The following is a 5,970-nucleotide window of genomic DNA, read 5'->3' on the forward strand; positions in this document are numbered from 1 at the left end:
TGCCCTTTTGCAATTTATTTTCGATAGCTACTTCACAAAATCAATGAATTTTTAGTACTTGGAAACTACTTAAATCACTGGTTTTTCCAAACCAATCAAAACTCTTCCCACGGATCGATGACATGGCGCCCATCCATCCATCCATCCATCTCTCCATCCCACATCCATCCATCCATACATCCATCCATCCATCTACAGAAAAAAAGAAAAAAACTGAAAAGGAGATACCCCATCCGCAGCCCAAACCCTAGCTCAGATCCCCCATCTCCTCGCTACCGCCGCCCCCTCCCGATCCAGTCCTCCGCCTCATCCCCCTTCTCTCCATGATCCCATCCCTCCCCTCATCTCCCACTTCGCCGCTGCCACCAATCCAAACCTCGCCGGCCGGTGGCCTCTCCCTCTCCTCCCACCTTAGGCAGAGCCACCACCTATCCATCTCTCTCTCCTCCCACCTCAGGCAACCCCTCTTTCGCTCGTCTCTCCCTCTCCCATGCACCAGTCCTATCTGCCACAACCATCTACGGATCCCGCTTGATTCCGGCATCCTCCGACGTCGCCAAGCCTACCCACAGCTTCCTCTCGCTGCGCTCTCTCCTCACCGCCGCGTCGATTTGCTTTACCCCGCCTCATGTGGTCGCCTGCATCACTTCCTCCCGCTAGGGTTTTGGTGGTGGGGTAGACCTCTTCATTGCGCACGGCTGAGTTGAACTTCCTCGGCGGTGGTGGCGGTGCGCGTGAGATCCTCCTACAAGGCCGCCGCCGGATCAGCTCCTCTTCGCCGGTGGATCCTCGCCTCTCTGACAAGGCCGCCACCTGATCCCCTCCTCTCCGACAGCAATGCCTCCTGATCCACTCGTCCTCGACAATGATGGCACCGAGGAGCACCAGGAGCTTCGGATCAGGTAACTTATTATATCCCTCTCTCCCTCCCGCAGGACATGGAAGCAGTACCTACTTCGGGTCAGGGCTTTACATATAACTCTGATGCAGACGACTTCCATTTTGCGATATAACTAATCACGTTGTTTTCTGTTCTTGTTGTGCAGTGTGCCAAGCTTAGTTTGGTCCTTGCCGGTGAGCCTGCTATTCAGTACCTCTGTTTCTTATGTTCAGTGTTTTTTTAGCTCTCCCGCTCATGGTGCTTGAATTTTCTTTGCGATTTAAGGACCTCAACTGCCCAAGAAGATCCGCGCTCTCGCGTCCTTCAAGGAAACCTTTGCTGTATACGGAAGCGATATTGCGGGTTTTAAACGGACCAATCTGGTAAGGGAATTGCTGTGTTTAGGATAGCTGAATTAGTATTATCAGTCATGTTAGCTATTAGCAGTCAAGGCCTTGCGTGCTGATGATTTATTGCTGGAACAGTTGGGCATTGGTCCATTTTGAAAGTAGTCTGAAGTGTTGATTCATTGATGGAATAGTTGGGCATTATTCCATTTTGAAAGTAGTATGTCTATGTGTTGATTCATTGTTTGGTGCCTGCCGAATGAAATTATTATCGGCTACTTATTCCAAATTTCCAGAATTGAGTTCCTGACCAGAAAATTTGTTTGTCTCAGATGTACTTGTAGATCTCTTGTGAAATCAGATGTTGATTGTGGATTAATAGGTGCACTTGTAATGTTCTGCGAAACAGCATGATTGTGTGGCTATACAAAAAATGATAAATTGTGGGCACTTTCAGTTTCTATATTAGCTCCTTTTCCTTATTTTTACAGCACATAAAAACAAACTTGTTGTGCCTGGGTTTGTGGATCTTAAAAAAATCACCTATGCTTTCCTTGCTCATACAAAACGCCCAACTGTTGTTCTTGTAAATACAAGTGTGCATACCATTGGCTCCTTCACCAAAAAGAAAAGGTTCTAGCCATTTCTTATGACAAGAAAAATAGAAGTGCCCCTAAATTTAAACATATTCCTCTTACTGAAAACTCATTGTTCTTTTCTAAACTATTGCAAAAATCGAGCTGTGGTACTGATTATATAAATTTTATATTGTCTTGGTAGCTTCACTCGTGTCTGCCATTGATTGGTTTCTGCTTAACCCATGTGTAGAGGACGTGTACAAGAATCTGAAGAAGAACGGCAGCGGGTGGCAGGAGCCGGAGGCGACCGGCGTGACGCCGGCTGTGTATGGCGGTGACCACAAGCTCTCTGGTGAGTCGGCTCCATCTTCTAGCCCTAGCACCCTATTTTCTGCTCCTATATTATTATGCTCTGTTGGTTTAGAACACTAGCAGCAGTAGCCTACCATGTATATGTACTAAACAGTAGGATTTCAATCACCTTGTGTACACTAGCAGCTTGCTTACATAGTTGTCACTTTTGCTTGTGGTAGCCATTATGTGGCTGAATCATGTCTGTGTCTACTAATCATCAGTTAATAGCATTTGGCTTCCTTGTGATGTTCTAGGACTATTTTATGGTGATGTGGATATACTTTCTGATTTAAAGTTACTAATATGTGGTCTGGTGTCATATTATGGTCTAATATTCTTTGTTTTGACTCTTTCTCTGGTGCGAGGAAAGCTGTGAGTAGACGTCAATGATGCCTACTTGCTTGGCTGCTACAGTGATGCATGCGTCGGTCAAGCAAGCACACATGCATATACGTACATGTTGGGATAGTAGCAGATATTCCCTCTGTTCCTGCTATATGCCTACTTGCTTGGTTTGCAAAATGTTGTGATGAATCATGAAATCTACAACGTATGTCAGACTTCAGAGATGCCATTTAGCATTGATGAGAAGATATTTCATATTCTGAGCAATAATGTTTGCATTTCATACCGATAGTTGCCAATCTATAAATTTTTATAGCCTTTTTTCTTGCTGTCCATGCATGCTTATATGTTTGAGGGTCAAGTGATGAGGAATAAACCATCAACAATATGATGGAGCTATGCTGCTCTGATTCTTAGTATTTAAGTCTCTGATGATACCTCAACACCCTGATATGTTTGTGGCTTTTTATGATGTCCACATACTAAAGGAAGTCCTACTATCTTCACAACAAATATAATTTTTCTTGAACGAGTTTATAAATTGAACTATCTCCACAACAAAGATACTTACCATTTGTAGTTCCAATCTAAAGTGTTGCCTGATTTCATTTGTGGTTCAAGTGATGATGAGAAACTGCAACAACATGATAGGAGTTACCTTCCTGTGATTCGTAGTTTAAAGTCTGATGATTTCTTATCTTCAAATAACCGTTGTCTTGTGAAATGCAATTCTGCTCACGTTCTTGTTTTCTTATGAATTGCTTGATGCAATTTCTAAGTCTAGTGTTCTTGAATAAATTTCAGCAATATGACAGGACCATGTTTTGTACTAGTTTTCTGTTTGATTTCTCTATCCAAAATTTTCCTTTGCCTTCTGTTTTGCAATCTTGTTTCACTTGTCTTCTCTGACTTCTATCATGATCATTTCCGAATGTGTTGTCTTAACTACCAATGATCACTTCTTGTGATCATGATCATGGTTGTTACCTCACCATGCCAGTTACTAGCTATTACCATCAAGGAAACTCGAAGTATTTAATAACCAGAAAGCTTATGGTTTGGTTGGATTAAGGATGTAAAGAAAACGAATTTTGTCGCTCATAGAGAATTGTATTTGTTGTTGACAATGCTGCGTACATAGAATACCTAATTGTCTTATGTAACTTAATTTCCTTGCATTTTCAACTCTGATTTTAAACGACTAAGGTTACTCCCATGAACAATTTTGCCAAACATTTATCACATCTTAGATCTTCTCTACTGCTTACATTAGTGTTGCCATTCAAGTTGTTTGGTTCTGGTCTCACCAGCAGTACAATCTAATGCTACTTTATGTTCACTCTCTTACAGGAGGTCCCCGCCTATTCTTTCTGGAGTGTGAAGCCGTGAAGCCAAGCAAGCAGTGAAGCCCTATTTAGCAAAGAGTTTTTGATCTGTCTGACTGTAAATTGTAATATTGTAATAGTTTGGAAAAGACTAATGTAGTGTTATTTGATGAATTATATTTGTCCTGTCCTATTTGAAATTGTGATTGTGTATGTTAAAAATATGTGAAATGGAAACATGACGAATGGGACCAATTTATGTCCCACTTATGAATATAATTTGAGAAATTCTGAAATTTTTGACATGTGGGACCACCATCTGACTAGTGGGACCAGCTCTAAAATAAATGATTGAAACATAGAAAATCAATTGATGGTAAGAAGGCCACGACCCAACAATAAAAAAGGCTACAATATTGGGCTTGGCCCATGAACCCAACCAAAATTTGATGGAAAAAAACACAAATAGGCTAAATTAATGGGCTCGGCCCATGTAAAACACTGAATCGGACCGGGTTGAATCTTGTCAGTGACCTTTTCAATTGGTCTCAATTTTGCCACGTCAGATTGCCACGTCGAATCCGATGTGGCCTGGGCAGACAGCCAGTGACCAAAACAAAAGGTCATGGGTTCAATGACCTTCTGTTTTGGTCGTAAATGTCTACGACCTTCTCACAGAGAAGGTCGCAATAGTCAATTTACGACCGTCAGCTTTTGACCTTCTGTTTTTGGTCACAAAAAGGTCGCAAATGAAAAACTATGACCTTTCAGTGACCAATAGTGGAGGTCACAAGATAGCATATTTCTTGTAGTGACCCTTAACCCCGACGCAGCAGCCCGACCCCGAAACGACACCCCCGAGACCCCGACATGGCACCCCCAACCCCGACACAGCACCGCGACCCCAACACGACACCCAACACCTTCTGAAAAAGGTGCTTTTGGCCTTCCAAAGGCCGAGGGGGTCATATATTTGTGAATTATTAGTTAGGTCAGATATTCAATTATTATTATGTACATATATATATATATATATATATTATTAACTAATTCATGTTATTAGGTATTCAATTTTTTATTAGGTTGATGATGATGATACACACTTAATTTTCTTATTATGTTTAGGTTGTACTAATTTTGTTTACTCTTTGTCATTGCAGGTGTTGACAGATGGCGGGCACGGGTCGAGACCACTTAGAGCCTCCTTCCTCGGTGCATGCTGGGAGGTGTGTTGTTATTCCACCCCAGCACCTCCCGAGAGCGCTGGTAGACAGCATGCAGACACCGGCGGGCGCTTCTTCTTCAGCCGGGAGAGGTAGGGGAAGACAAAGAGGGGTGCAGCTATGTAAGTTCATCTAGTGCCACCCCTAGTTGGTTTTGGAGTATTGACGACAAAGTTGGTTGAGGGACTAATGCGTTTGTGAGAATCACAGGATAACGCAGGTAGTGTCCCTCATTGATTCGGTTTACCTACCGGAGATGACCCCTAAAAATGTATGAATACATTGAAGACAATGGTGGTGTGTGAAGATATTCACACTGAAGTCTATGACATGAGAAGACATTGAGTGAAGACTATGGAGCGCGAAGACTGAGTTGTTTTGTTGTTTCCTTTTCTTCTTTGTTGAGTCATAGGAACCACCGTACTGTTAAGTGGGGTCCAAGTGAACTAAGTCAGAGTGACTGAAGTGATGCTCAACCCAAATCCTATGTCTTCGAGCGAAGACAATGAGAGCAAATCTTATCCAGAGCAGGATGAGTCAGCTTTGCTTGTAGCCCAAGTAAAGTTGCCGTGTGTGTTTGAAATCTGACCATTGGAACACGTGTCAGTTCCTTAGTGACCCAGGGTCATTTCGGACATATTAGGTCGGGTTGCCTTGTGGCTATAAATAGCCCACCCCCTACACCATAAATTGGTGGCTGCTCAGAGTTAGTTTACGGCTTTTGTCATTTTGAGAGCAACCCACCTTGAAGCCTTTGAGAGAGAAATCCTTGCGAGGACAAAGCCCAAACACCCAGAGCCAAAGAGTGTTAGGCATCACTGAAGTCTTTCTGCCTGTGTGACCTGAAGACTTATTACACTTGAGGACTGTGTATCCTCCAGCCGGTTAGGCGTCGCGTTCTGAGCATCCAAGAGTCAT

At 43.0% G+C, this 5,970-nt stretch overlaps 3 non-coding genes across 3 annotated transcripts; all 3 read left to right on the forward strand.

Moving 5' to 3' along the window:
* The first annotated feature begins 2,677 nt into the window (after positions 1-2,677).
* Positions 2,678-2,774, forward strand: LOC119296507. The gene has a single exon (XR_005145263.1). It is a non-coding gene; the product is annotated as a small nucleolar RNA R64/Z200 family (small nucleolar RNA).
* An 84-nt stretch (positions 2,775-2,858) lies between these two features.
* On the forward strand, positions 2,859-2,943 carry LOC119296491. Its single transcript, XR_005145252.1, has one exon. It is a non-coding gene; the product is annotated as a small nucleolar RNA Z199 (small nucleolar RNA).
* A 174-nt stretch (positions 2,944-3,117) lies between these two features.
* On the forward strand, positions 3,118-3,196 carry LOC119296492. Its single transcript, XR_005145253.1, has one exon. It is a non-coding gene; the product is annotated as a small nucleolar RNA Z199 (small nucleolar RNA).
* Positions 3,197-5,970: the final 2,774 nt, after the last annotated feature.

This window comes from Triticum dicoccoides, chromosome 4B, assembly GCF_002162155.2.
Source record: "Triticum dicoccoides isolate Atlit2015 ecotype Zavitan chromosome 4B, WEW_v2.0, whole genome shotgun sequence".
Taxonomy (NCBI): domain Eukaryota; kingdom Viridiplantae; phylum Streptophyta; class Magnoliopsida; order Poales; family Poaceae; genus Triticum; species Triticum dicoccoides.